The sequence below is a fragment of the Callorhinus ursinus genome, unplaced genomic scaffold (assembly GCF_003265705.2).
Source record: "Callorhinus ursinus isolate GAN/ISIS: 27379988/994484 unplaced genomic scaffold, GSC_fseal_2.0 scaffold6, whole genome shotgun sequence".
Classification (NCBI taxonomy): Eukaryota; Metazoa; Chordata; class Mammalia; order Carnivora; family Otariidae; genus Callorhinus; species Callorhinus ursinus.
The window spans coordinates 15,301,921-15,316,698 of NW_027397068.1; positions in this window are offsets into that span (position 1 = coordinate 15,301,921).

Sequence of the window (14,778 nt, forward strand, 5' to 3'; positions counted from 1 at the left end):
AAAAGGGCACGTACTGAATGGAGCACTGGGTGTTATGAACAAACAATGAATCATGGAACACTACATCAAAAACAAATGATGTAATATATGGTGATTAACATAACAATAAAAAAATTAAAAACACACACACACAAAAAAAACTATCCCTTGCTGGTTTTTCTTAACTCTGCCAACACCTTTGTAAAACAAAACATCTTACTATCAATCTCTCTTGAATCACCCCTTTTGAGTGGGCTCTGTTTCCTCCCAGAAACTTAAATGATGATCACATTGGGTTAATTATTTTTCTCTCCAAAATTTTTGCTCCAAGTAACCTTTTTACAAAAAACTTGAGGACTGATTTTTATAGCATCTGAGTTTTGTATTTCAGATTCTCAGGTGTGGGCTACCTATTGGAGATGTGAAAAATGAACTCTTTTCTACATGATGATTTCAGGTTATCACAGAAACAAGAGGAACAATGAATATGAAATAGATATTTTAAGCTTGAAAAATAAGCAAAAAATACATTTTGATAATTTCCTCATAATTTAAAAGACAGAAACATTTGATATTATCATTCTTTTTTTTTAAAGATTTTATTTATTTATTTGAGAGAGAGAATGAGATAGAGAGAGAGCATGAGAGGGGAAAGGGTCAGAGGGAGAAGCAGACTTCCTGCTGAGCAGGGAGCCCGATGTGGGACTCTATCCCAGGACTCCAGGATCATGACCTGAGCCGAAGGCAGTCGCTTAACCAACTGAGCCACCCAGGCGCCCGATACTATCATTCTTATATTATTAAAGGTGGCTTTAAACAGAAGTTTTTAAAGACTGTGACTCTTATATTCTTGTGAACCTAGTTTTCCATCCCAGTGAAAAATTTCCCATTTATTTTCCCCACCCCTTAATATTTTGCCATAACACTGAATAAAACTTGAAATATAGAGTAATTTCACATATATGGATCATTTTCTTGTCCAAAGACATTTAAAAACCTCTGGGCCAGAAATCCTTAATTAATTAAGAGGACCAAAAATGTTGGTCAACCTATGTAAGTCAGATGGACAAAATATATAAGTAAGAAGTCATGGAAAAGATTTGGTTTTCTCTTAAAGTTCAGAAAATCAAATGCAAAATATAATATGTCAGCTAAAAATAAAAATAAATGGCAGCTGAGGAAGGATTTAAAATTCAGAATATTCAATTTAAAATAAAGTATATTGCTTTGCGTTTCTTGTTATACATAAGGCCAAAATCAATACTTATTATTATTTTGTCCACAACTAAGTCTAATAATCACATAACAAATGGCATTATTGCATTTGAATTCAACCACTTATAGAGGTCAACCATAGGAAAGTCAAGTAACTAATCAAAGCAAAACCAACACAAACCAGTAATTTCATCTGCAAATGCAGATGAAAATCAGGAACATGTAGCAAGGTAATATTTGCCTTCTGATTCTTATTTAAGCTGACATATGCCAACACTGAATTTTTTTCATACATAAGCTACATTAGTTATGTAAGTGCTACCCTAAACACCATTTATTTTTATTTTGAGCTTTTAATAATGACCTAAAGAAATTGTGCAGAATAAACAGATATTCCAACTTCATTTAATTGGTTTGAGTTATCTCTGTAACCCTAAGAAAAGCAGCCAGTGTTTGAACAAGAGTTGAAGTGTTATGGAGGAAATGTCTGAAATAGAGTTTAGATGTGAATCAAATGAGATTAAAGACAGTCTACATTGTTTTTTGTAAACTTAATCTCTATATAAAAACTAACATCTGAAGAGTAAATCTATGGAGTATTATTTTGCCAAACATGTCTATTAATATAAAATGGGAGAATGAGTGAAACATATGCAGTTTTCATGAGAAGTAAATACATGCTTTCAGGAGTGAAAGACATTAACATCTTATGGTTGGTTTGTTTGTTTTTAATAATATCTGTCAATCAAAAACTTATGAATAAAAAAAAAGAAAAAGCCTGCTATGCCAAACAGATTAGACACAGAGAGCTAAGAAAAGGAAGATGGATAGAATTGTTCATGGGGCAGATAATCTTTCCCCTTTCTTGCTAAGAATAAGCAGAGCTGCATTTGTGGAAACTTAACTAAGCAGAAACCTGCAGCGTCTGCTCAGCGCTGCTGACCTGCCAGCCGGAGAGAGTGCTGAGTTTAAAGGGTTTAAGCTCTCAAAGAAGCCAAGACTTGGCTGATCATCTTGGGCTCAGCATATTGTGAGGCATATGAACACTCTCTTCAAAACTGGCAGGCAAGAAAGACGGGAAATTGAAAATCTAAACACAGTAGCCAGTTAAAATTCAGACAATTGTAAGGGTTGTGTTTTCTCTGAAGCATTTGCTTATACTCTATGCCACTGAATAATAAATAAATGGATTTGCTTTTGGGGGGAAAGAAGAGCGGTAAAACTTGAGATTACCGCACTTTGGTGCACTGGAAAAAAGAAAAGCAAAAAGAGAGAACATATACATATTCTAGTAGGAAATAAAGAAATTTGTGTCAATTTTCTTCATATGATCTATTTTTCCCACTGTCCCTAGAAATTTGTTTATATTATTTATGAACAAGTTTTATTATTAATTTTAATAAAATTAAATGTTTGAATACATTTAACATAATATTCACCATTCTAATGAATAAACTCCAAAGGCATGCTTTTAGAAATGAATATGTGCAATAACCCAAAACTAACAATGGCTTCATTAAAAGTAAAAAAAAAAAAAATTTGACTCGGCTCAAAAATAGTTAAAGATATTAATTTCTATTCTATTTTGTTTTCTAGTTTAATATTTCTGGGTTTTCGGTATATGAGAGAAAACACAATGCCCCTCACTCCTGGGAATGTAAAAACATGTTGCCAACACCATCTCAAACTGACATAGTTTGGATTTGTTACATTGATACAAAAAAAAAAAATACTAACGACATTCAAAGTTCACCACTCCTGGGTACTTCATAGGCTGAGGGCCTGAAGGGCAGATGCGGCCCATATATTTGCTATCAGCATTTCTCCTGATGCCACCCAGAACTGCTGAGCTGCAAGCTGAGAACTATTGGTCACATTACTGACAAGTTTTTGAAAGGTTATGGATAAAACATTCACTGAAGTTATAGTAAACAGTCTTTTGCACTATATTTACATTCACAGTTCTAGGCTAAAACTAAAGTCCAGTTTCAATACAGAAAATGTCTTTTCCTCAAGAAAATGAGAAACACACGAGAATAAAATACATATATCATCTGAGACTCGACTCTGAATGATTTCAAACATACATTTGAATATCAAGAAACTTTTATATATTTTTTGTATTTATTACTACATAGGATTTGTTTTTGGCTTAATCTCTTTAAACTACTCTTTCAGTTTTGGATTAAATCTAATTAGTGTTTCAAAATATTATTATTCTAGAAATCAAAGTAGAATTCAATATCTACAAAATTTCTACCATGCATAGAGACATTAACTACATCAGTAAGGCAGAAAAAATGAATTTTTTAAAAGGAATTTAGACATTCTTTACTGTTAACACAAATTCAACAGAAAAGGAAGGGTAGGACTTTTTGATTACCTCCAGCCAATAAATCACATGCTATTTTAAATGGCTCTTTTGTTTGAGAAATATATCCTTTTCTAGGAAATAGATTTTCTTTCTGATATGGTCTTGCTCAAAATCTTTTCAGTTGAGTTGTTTTCATTGTGCCAAATTGAACTTTTTATAAATTGTTTGTGGGTGTCAAAGTTCCTTAATAGTTCAGTTGGATTGTTTACTCTCCAAGCAATAGTAAGTAGGCAACAACATTTCTGTCAGTGTTAAAATTTGATCTGCCAAGTTTTAATGTGTGGCTCAAGTAGGAGAAGCAGTTTGGTGGGAAAGCAAGCTGTCCAGTACTTGACAAGATTTGCTTTGTCAACAGTATGGCTGAAGGTGTTTGACATGATACATTCTTTCTCCATCATCCTTCCAGCCCTATGTCAGAATGTATATTCTCACCTGGACTCAATCTGCTGAATTCTTTTTAACAGGAAAAAGAAATGATTAAGGAATAACAGTAAAGGATATTAGAGAGTTTTTACACATTGATTTTCAATGAGACTGTGACTAGAGATAATGAATTCTTCTTTACATGCAGCAGTAAATTCCCTCATCTAGTCATATGAAGAAACAAAAATCTATCTTAAAAAAATTATTTCATAAGAAATCTACTTGTCCAAACTAAGAAAAAGTGCAGACACTGTGCAACTGAAGGGATTTCTTTGCAGTCTGAAATGGCTGTCTGACTTGGCTGTAAATCTCTCTCACACAATGCCTGGGGTCTTGCTTGCAGGAATGTAATGAAGTTACACTGCCTGAATGAAAATTTTAAAAACAAATTAGGGCAGAGGACCTTGCCATCTATCCATGATTTGTGGCAGTGCTTATCAGTAGCCAGTGTGGGGTGATTCACCATGAGAACACCAAATCTCTTTGTCCCAGGCTGCCATGTTTCAATCCAGTGTCAACATATCAGGGGAAATGAATGCTAAGCTGTAACAGTCATAGTGTCAGGCATGTTTGTAACACATGCACAGAGAAATTTACAGCTGGGAAAAACTATGACACATCCCCTAGTGACTTGCTTTATAGAGTTCTTGTTTCTGACTGATTCAGTAGCAGCCACATACCTTTAGACATGGTGACCTCACTGATCTTGAGTGTTTTCAACATGGCTGTATGGATTAAATTACTCTATGAACCAGGGTATTTAGAATTATCCTATGGTATCTGTTTAAAGTGAAGTTCCTCAAAATTAAAATTTTATCTTTTAAATAATTACATAGTAAGTACTAATGAAATAAAACTTTACTAATTTGAACTTTGTAATAACTCAGACCAAGAACAGTACTCTTTCCTATTATCTCTAAATAAACAAAGTTTTATACCAATTATATGCTATAGTAACATCATAAATTTTTGGATTAGTTTTATATGATTTTATGGAAATAAAAACTCTTTCTGGGTATTGGAGGCAATTTAGAGACATTTTCATAAATTGACTATTAGCTTAAAATCATTGTTATTAATATGTTTAAATTATTTGCTAGCTTAGCTAAACTTAATTGATATAAAGCTTATTTTCCTATTTTGGGGAACACATATCAGAGTTAAAAGACTGGACACTTCTGCCAACTCTTCTGTCCTATGTACCCAAGGCACACTTTTTACACACATGAGATTTTTGTACACCCATGGATGCTGAAAGAGGAGATTGCAGGATTTTCAAAACCGAATTAGAATGTGTTATAATTGGTTAAAGAAAAAAGGAGGGGGTGGTATCCAAATAATGAAATCAATGTTAAGGCCCAACAGAAGCCTCATGTATAGTAAAAGGAAGTAATCCTAAGCACTTAGAAAGCAAAGCATATTCAATCAATGGGGCAATTAACCTTTATTTCCAAAAGTGGCAAAACATGATCCTTGATTCTGCTCAGAAACAGCATCCACGTAACAGGCCTAAAACTGTCCTCTCCCAAGCCGTCTACTCATGTAATCTTCATATGCTTTTTCTAGTACAGTAACAGAGTTTCTGAATTTTAACATCTGGAGAAATGACACCATCACTCACTTGCCTCAAATAGTAGCTGAAAGGAGATCAAATTAGAAGACTTCTCCTTGAACAATTCCTGTGGCCCCAAATCTTCAAATTCTCTCTGAAAATTGCCATTAACCTTTTCTCAGGTTTGCATTCCATTTTACAAGTAGACAAAGAAATAGATGTAGTCAATTTCAATATGAATCCAGTTTAAGAAGTACTTCTATCAGTTGTCATAAGCAGTTCCAATTTTAGTTAACCATTTCTGATATTTGTGTAAACTGTACATTTTACATTCTATTGGATTGAGGATAGGTGATCTAGACATGGTCAGCCAGTATGTACTGCAGATTTTCCTCTTTGTATGGAAAGGCCAAACTGCTTTTTAAAAACACATTTTTTAAGATTGCCATAAAATGCTAATCTATTACTAGACATATTTGGCTCACAAATTTGTTTCTATTTTTAGTGGCAAAGATAAATGTCATAACCAAGAAGCTGAGACCAAGCAATCAATGTCCATCTATCTAAAATCATTTTTCTGAGTTATTTCTCTTGATGTCGCTGGAATTCAGGAACAAAGTCATAATGCTACCCTTTGCTCTTCTTTCTTCTCATCAGCTAAGCAATTGACCCATTACAATCAATGATTCCTCTATATTTTTGTCTCCCCCCAGCCCCATTTCCAACTCTTTGATTATCTATATATAAAAGCCTCACTTTTGAGTTTCTTCAACAATCTCATATTTGTATTTATTGACTTCAGTATCTTTACAGGCCACTCTTTACAACCACCTACTTAAGCTTCCAAAAATACCATGCAATTGGACTGCTCAAAATTTTGGATAAGACCCCACTGGATGAGTGTCCAGGGTAGGTCCAAATTTTATTGTCCTCTGATCATGTCATTTTACTGCATCTTACACGTTTTGATTTGTAGTACTTCAGTGTTTTCTAATTTCTACTTCAATTGCTCCTTTGACCTAACAGGTCAAAAAGGAATTTCTAGATGCTGGTTATATTTTATTTCTTGACTAAGGTAGTGGTTATATGGCCTGTACTCATTATAAATTTATCTGTATGTAGAGAGGTATATTTATACTTGCATACTTTTCTGTACTGAGTTACCCTTCAATTAAAAAAAAAGTTCATTTGAAAAAAAGACTAACTTTTTAAGGAACAGAAATGCTTCAACTTGGGTGGTTGAGGTTGGAATGCAAAGTGTGTTTCACAGCAACCATCATCTTACACAAAGTAGGACACCTCCTGAGAATGGATTCAATTAAGGGAAACCAGAGTTGAAAAGTATAAAGAAGGCAACACTGACATCAACCTACAGAATATATTACTTTATTTATCTTCAGATACAAGGTATAAATTGTATAAGATAATAACTACAAATGTAAAAGTCTAACATTATATGCCAAGCCTTTTATAAAACATTTAATAAATAACAATTTCCATTTAATAAATAACAATGTAACTACTTTGTTATGATACCTCTTAATTTTCAAATATATTACTACTTATTAGTTATCTTTTTGTTACTGATTCTTGGCTTAATTCCATTGTGATTAGAGAACCTATTATGTATATTATCAATCCCTAAAAGCTTATTGAAGTTTACTTGCTTTGTGGAGCATATGGTTACTTTTGGAATGAATGAAACAAATGTGTTTTCTGCAGTGTTCTATATATAAAGGCCAATTAAATAATAAGGTTAGATAATTATGCTGTTCAAATGCCTATATCCTTCCTAATATTTTTTCCCCATGTGCCAATCCATAGTTTAAAAGTTGTATTGATTTGTAGTTTTAGAATCCATTTAGCTCTTTTATATAGTCTCTAGGTTTCTGTCAACATTTATGGTCATTACAACTCTTGAAATATTCACTGATCTTTTAGAATCAGATTCTAAATACTCCAATTTCTAAATCCCCATTTTATCTGTTTCTATCACCTGTTTTATTCTCTTGGTTTTTAGTGATTTCTTATTTTTTATTATGAATTATTTTGATTGGATTTTTGAGTAGAGAAATTTAGTATAAAAATTAGATGATTTTAAAGAGTAAGTAATATATTCATCCAGATTTTCCTTCCCTGTCAGGTTAGTGCAAATCACCTTCACCAAGGGTTTCTAAACCTCAGCACTATTTGTATTTTTGACTGGATAATTCTTTGTTTTGTAAAGATGCCAGTAGCATTTTCCCAAGTTCTGACAATCAAAACTGTTTCCATATATGGTCAAATGTCCCCTGGGGGCTGACTCTGGTGTCACCCCTGCTTAAGAACCAATGCTTTAACCCATTAGGAGCTGAGTTAATTTAAAGTTTGTTTAGGCCTTGTCACAACTATTCTTTTCTGGTATGACTTTACTCCTAGGTTTCAGACCTTTATTTTCCCAACTGAAAGCCCAGGGTATTTATTAGAACCTGACCTACTTTGAGCCCCCCACCTTATGAAACTAATTAAAACTTTATTCTACATCTTACCCTCTCAACTACCACTTCTGGCTCAGGTTCTCAGCAGAATTCCCATTCTCTGCTTCTTGGCAAATATCTGAGAAGAAAGTGATACCAAATATCAGACTCACCTTCTGGAGTTTTCTTGCTGCACCGATAAAGCCCCAATCCTTTTAAATAGATGCTTTACATTATCCTTCTAGCTTTTTTAGTTGTTTTTGGGTGGTTAGATGGTGTAAAGTAATCTAGCCTGCCATTGTCAGAGGCTAAATATTTTTTAGACCAACTGTTTAAACCTGTCTCAAGACTGCATTTTCCTATCCTTATTGGCCTTGCATATGTCACATGCCCATCCCAGAATGTCACTATATCCAGGAAAACAAAATGCTCAATTTGCTGAGCTCTATGTCCCAAGATGTGCATGGGGTCAACCTTACTTGAACTGCATAGAGATGGATGATGGGTAGTTCCACAAATTAATGGTTGTTATCTAAAGGAGCAAGGGAGGAGAGGCACAGTGAGAAGGAGGGGTGGATGCCAATATCCATTCAACAGGTGGATATTGGCAGATGGAAAACAATACTTTTCTACTAAACATAAATGAAAGCTGAAATATAACACTTTAAGTGTTAAATTTCATTTAAAAATATTTACTAGGGATGCCTGGGTGGCTCAGTCGATTAAGCATCTGCCTGCCACTATCCCTGCTTGTGCTCTCTCTGATAAATAAAAAATAAAATCTTTGGGAGACGAACCATGAGAGACTATGGACTCTGAGAAACAAACTGAGGGTTCTAGAAGGGAGGGTGTCAGGGGATGGGTTAGCCTGGTGATGGGTATTAAAGAGGGCACATATTGAATGGAGCACTGGGTGATATACGCAAACAATGAATCATGGAACACTACATCAAAAACTAATGATATAATGTATGGTGATTAACATAACATAATAAAAAATATATGATGAGAAAATAAAAAAAAGAGATTTTATTTACTAATTTGACAGAGAGACACAGCGAGAGAGGGAACACAAGCAGGGGGAGTGGGAGAGGGAGAAGCAGGCCTCCTGCGGAGCAGAGAGCCCGTTGTGGGGCTCAATCCCAGGACCCTGGGATCATGACCTGAGCTCAAGGCAGACGCTTAACGACTGAGCCACCCAGGCACCCCAAGAAATAAAATCTTTAAAAAAATATTTTACTGGGTGCCTGGGTGGCTCAGTTGGTTAAGCAACTGCCTTCGGCTCAGGTCATGATCCTGGAGTCCCGGGATCGAGTCCCACATCGGGCTTCCCGCTCAGCGGGGAGTCAGCCTCTCCCTCTGACCCTCTTCCCTCTCGTGCTTTCTATCTCTCATTCTCTCTCTCTCTCAAATAAATAAATAAAATCTTTAAAAAAAAAATAAAAAAATAAAAAAAATAAAAAAATATTTTACTGATTCATAAAACATTTTCTTAAAAATTTAATCTCTAAACATTAAGTTTAAAATGTTATATTGTGAATTTCTAATATACTAATTGAACTCTGTGTATGAGGAATGCCATTCAACAGAAAGAGACTGTAAGTTAAATCAGAAGAGAACTGGATTTAAAGATAGACATACTTTCTCATAAATGTGGCTGAATCACTTTAAAATATTATGTATCTTGTGGTCAGAAAATGTTTTACCTACCACACATTTGTCATGGCTGGTAGACTTAAACTAATGCATTGATTTAGGATGTCTGGGATGGGGAAGAGGAAGGAGAAACAAATAAATAGAAACTATAAACTATCAATCAAGTCCTTTTGTACCCAAGTTTTTAAGAGCTAAAAACAATTTTTGTATTGAAATATTCATATAATTAATTAAATATGAGGAAAGCATTATTTAGTATCTTGTTAAGCAGACATTTTAAATGAAACTAACATTTAGTTGAGTCAATATGAGGTGTTCTGAAACTATTATTTTTGAATTTCAATGAGTACATTTATGATTATTAGTTGAATTGAATGGTGATTGGTGTTCCTCAGATATGCATTACCCTATCTCATAAATCCTATTACTGTCACCATTTCAAATACTGATTAATTTTTCATATATATTATGTATATGTATGTGTGTGCAAAAATACATTTTATATATACATAAAGTTGACCATTAAATTTGACCATTGATTTAAAAATTAAATGCTTAGTGTTTGTTTCTATGAATAACATGCACACAGCAATTATTTATCATTGATAAAAACATTCACTCTTTTGGTATTTAGACTGTTATATATCAATTCTCTACCATTTCTGTAGACATTGTTGCTAATAAAGCCCAAGTCAATTTCTACCCAGAATTATCCAATTAGTTTATTTAGTTTACGAGAACAGACTACCTGGCAAGTGCTAGCCAGCCATCTCTCATCCATGTGCCATTGGCAGAAAACTATGAGAAGAACTTATTTCAGAGGACTGCTACAAATTCATTTCACCTGTCTTTCAGAAAATAATTAAAACTGCATTTTCCATGTATTTATTGAATACCTTTATCTTTTTGTGTTTTTGCCTCTTTCTTAGTTTTTTAAAAGTTTTTATTTAAGTTCTAGTTAACATTCAGTGTAATATTAGTTCCAGGTGTACAATATAGTGACTCAGCACTTCCATACAACACCCGGTGCTCATCACAAGTGTGCTCTTTAATCCCCATCACCTATTTCACCCATCCTCCCACCTCCCCTCTGGTAACCATCAGTTTGTTCTCTATAGTTTAGAACTGTTTTTTGGTTTCCCTCTCTCTTTTTTTCCCTATGCTCATAAAACTGCATTTTTAAGGTGGGTGGGTAAATGGGCAAAATAGGTGAAGGGGATTGAGTACACTTACAGTGATGAGAACTGAGTAACGTACAGAACTGCTGAATCACTATATTGTACATCTGAAACTAATACAACACTGTATGTTGATTATACTAGAACTTAAAAAAACACTGCATTTTACACTTGTAGATTGTAGTATGCATGTGTGAAGTCGGGGGGGGGAGATAGAGGGAGGGAGAGAGAGGAATGGAGAAAATAGTATTGTTTTGTGTAAAAAATGGCCGAAGGGCACCATTATGATAACTTTTATCATAGAGAAGTATCAAACCTGGTATCTATAACATATTTATTTTTTTAAATGGGCAATAAATGAATCAGTAATGACTTGGACAATTATTGAATGTAATTTGGTAAGAAATTCACCGAGGATAAAAAGACTTCAAGAGATTCTGTGAACCTAGAATAGGCAAAGTAGGATTGACCCGCCATCATAGATTAAAAGGATTTTTTTTTCCAATTCCATTAGTAATATAACTGGAACAGAGGGAAAAGTGTAGAAATATGGATTGGTTAACTTAGTTTTAGTGGACTACAGAAGAAAAAAAGCCATTATTGCTGGTTTCTAACTAAGATAACATAGCTGTTGAAAAATCTAAGTGTTTGGGGCGCCTGGGTGGCTCAGTTGGTTAAGCGACTGCCTTCGGCTCAGGTCATGATCCTGGAGTCCCGGGATCGAGTCCCGCATCGGGCTCCCTGCTCAGCAGGGAGTCTGCTTCTCCCTCTGACCCTCTTCCCTCTCGTGCTCTCTGTCTCTCACTCTCTCTCTCTCAAATAAATAAATAAACTCTTTAAAAAAACAACAAAAAAAGAAAAATCTAAGTGTTTGCCAGCATGCAGGGGAATTTCACAGGAAATATATGCATACACTGTCAATTTCGTTTCTGCCACTGTCATAGTAAAAAGAGTGTCACATTTCTTTAGGGAAGAACCAGTTTTTGTGATGAGAAAATCAAACTGTTCTAAAGAAATTTTTTTTCTAATGCAGATACAAAGAGAAAACCCAAAAAGTTCATTTAAAAATACTTACTCTAGCCCATGTAATTATTTTCTGAAATAAAACTTACAAATGTACATCTAAGTGAAGAGGAAAAAGGACAACTGTGATTCCTGACATAATGGGAATTACCTTCTTCTGTCAAAACCTACCCTGGAAAAAGAAGAGAGGAGAGAATGGCATCCACAATATAGCAACAACATCAAAAGCTAGGAGACCCAGTGAGACAGAAGATGATTTTGAAAAAGTTGTGTGGATTTTGGGTAGTTCTAGCCGAGACAGACTCAGGCCAGCCATGGTGGTGATAGAATGATGGATAAGATAAAAAATTAGTTGGAGTTTGTTATTCATACCCATATCCCACCTTCCTTCCACCACCACCACCTTAGAACAGTCATCAGGTGCTCTTTTCTGCTGAAGTCAGTGGGTGGTATCAAAGCCCCACAAAAGCCCTTGGATGAGGTGTTGAAGGATATAGGTGAAACATGATTGATTTTTCTATGATTTTTTAAATGACTTTTCTAAGAACATTGCCTTTTCCCAATGCTTCTCCTTTTAGTGAAGTCCTAAAACTGACCTTGTCGAAATTATAGCAAATACATGGAATTAACAATGGTTTGATGGAGCCTGGAGTTCTCTACCAAGGGCTCATCCTCCATGGCCTCCTTGAACTCACTTGAACCAGATGCCAGCCTGCAATCCCTTAATACATACTTTATTTTTTTAAAGATTTTATTTATTTATTTGACAGAGTAAGAGATTACAAGCAGGGGGAGCAGCAGAGGGAGAGGGAGGAGGCTTCCTGCAGCAGGAAACCTGATGAGGGGCCTGATCCCAGGACCCTGAGACCATGACCTGAGCCAAGACAGAAGCCCAACCATCTGAGCCACCCAGGCCCCCCCCCTTAATATATACTTTAACGTAAAGTAGGTGATAGACTCAGGAAAATAAAGACTCATACAATAAGGAAACCTAAATATTTAAAGAAAACTGTTACCTTCAAAGGAAGAAAGACTAGGCATTCTACACCATCAGAAGCAGAAATATTAGAACAGTCAGACCAAAAATTTAAGAAAAATAAGTTATACTAGCAAACTCAATAAGAATGTGAAACCCTTAAAAGAGCCAGGTGGAAATATAAACTGATATATATGAGTTGACATAAATCAACAGATATATATATATATATATATCAGTTGATATAAATATATATATAATATTATATATAAGATATATAATATAGACATGATATAATAATATAAATTTATAATAAATTTAGTATTAAAATACAATAAAAACATGATAAATTGGAATAGTAGATAGAATTCAGGTGAGGATCAAGTTGTTTAGTCAATCATATTAAAGAACCTTCTCAGAAGTAAACAAGAAAAAGAAAACACAAAATTTAAGAGCTATGGCAGATAAAAGTAGAAACACAACATTCAAATAAAATAAATTGTCAAAAATGGATGGAGAGGAGTCATTTGAAGAAATGATAATAATTTCCTTGAATTAGGAAAGGATAGCCTAAACTGTATATGGAGGAACAGAGTGCCAAGATCCACTAACAACAACAAAAAAGAATAAGGAAGTACTTACCTTATACATTGCTGTAAAATATTATAATTAAAATGGCTTGGCTATCACCCAGCCACCCCATCGTTGGGGAGGGTATGTGCTATGGTGAGCACTGTGAATTGTGTAAGACCGTTGAATTGCAGACCTGTACCTCTGAAACAAATAATACATTATATGTTAAAAAGAAAAAAAAAAAGAAGATAGCAGGAAGGGAAGAATGAAGGGGGGAAAATCAGAGGGGGAGATGAACCATGAGAGACTATGGACTCTGAGATACAAACTGAGGGTTCTAGAGGGGAGGGGAGCGGGGGGATGGATTAGCCTGGTGATGGGTATTAAAGAGGGCATGTACTGTATAGAGCACTGGGTGTTATACACAAACAATGAGTCATGGAACACTACATCAAAAACTAATGATGTAATGTATGGTGATTAATATAACATAATAAAAAAATGGCTTGGTATTGGTGAAGGGATAGACTAAATTGATCTGTGGAGCCCAAACAGAGCTTAGACTCATATTAACTTAAAACCTTGAGAAATGATACAAATGAAATGAAAAGTCACTGGAAAATTAAGGAATAATTCAATAAATGGGGTTGGAAAAAAATATCCCTAACTCATACACAAAAATAAACTCTGGACTAAGAACTTAAACATGAAAAAGAAAAAATTTAAACTTTTAGAAAAAAATACAGTGTATCTTTCTGATTTGGGGAAAGATAAAAGATTTTGATAACTACAAAATAGTCATAAAGGAAAATAATAGTAAATATAGCATTAAAATTAAAATTCATCAAAAGACATTTAAAGAAAGTGAAAGTATGCTATAAAAGATATTTGTGTCGGGGCGCCTGGGTGGCTCAGTCGTTAAGCGTCTGCCTTCGGCTCAGGTCATGATCCCAGGGCCCTGGGATCGAGCCCCGCATCAGGCTCCCTGCTCGGCGGGAAGCCTGCTTCTCCCTCTCCCACTCCCCCTGCTTGTGTTCCCTCTCTCGCTGTGTCTCTCTCTGTCAAATAAATAAATAAAATCTTTAAAAAAAAAAACCATAATAAAAAAAAGATATTTGTGTCACATAGTCACAAAGAACTTGTATCAAAAATATATATGTAATTTTAAAAACTTTACATTAATTAAAAAAGACCAATGAAAAAAGAGGTATTAAATCATGAATGGGTATATTATACAATATTTATCACAAGCTTATTAAGAGATGTTAAATCTTACTATTAGCCAAAGAAAAGTGAATTAAAACAAAAATGAGATACCAGTTTGGAAATATTTGAGTGGCACAATGCAAAAGGACTGACCATATCAAAGGACT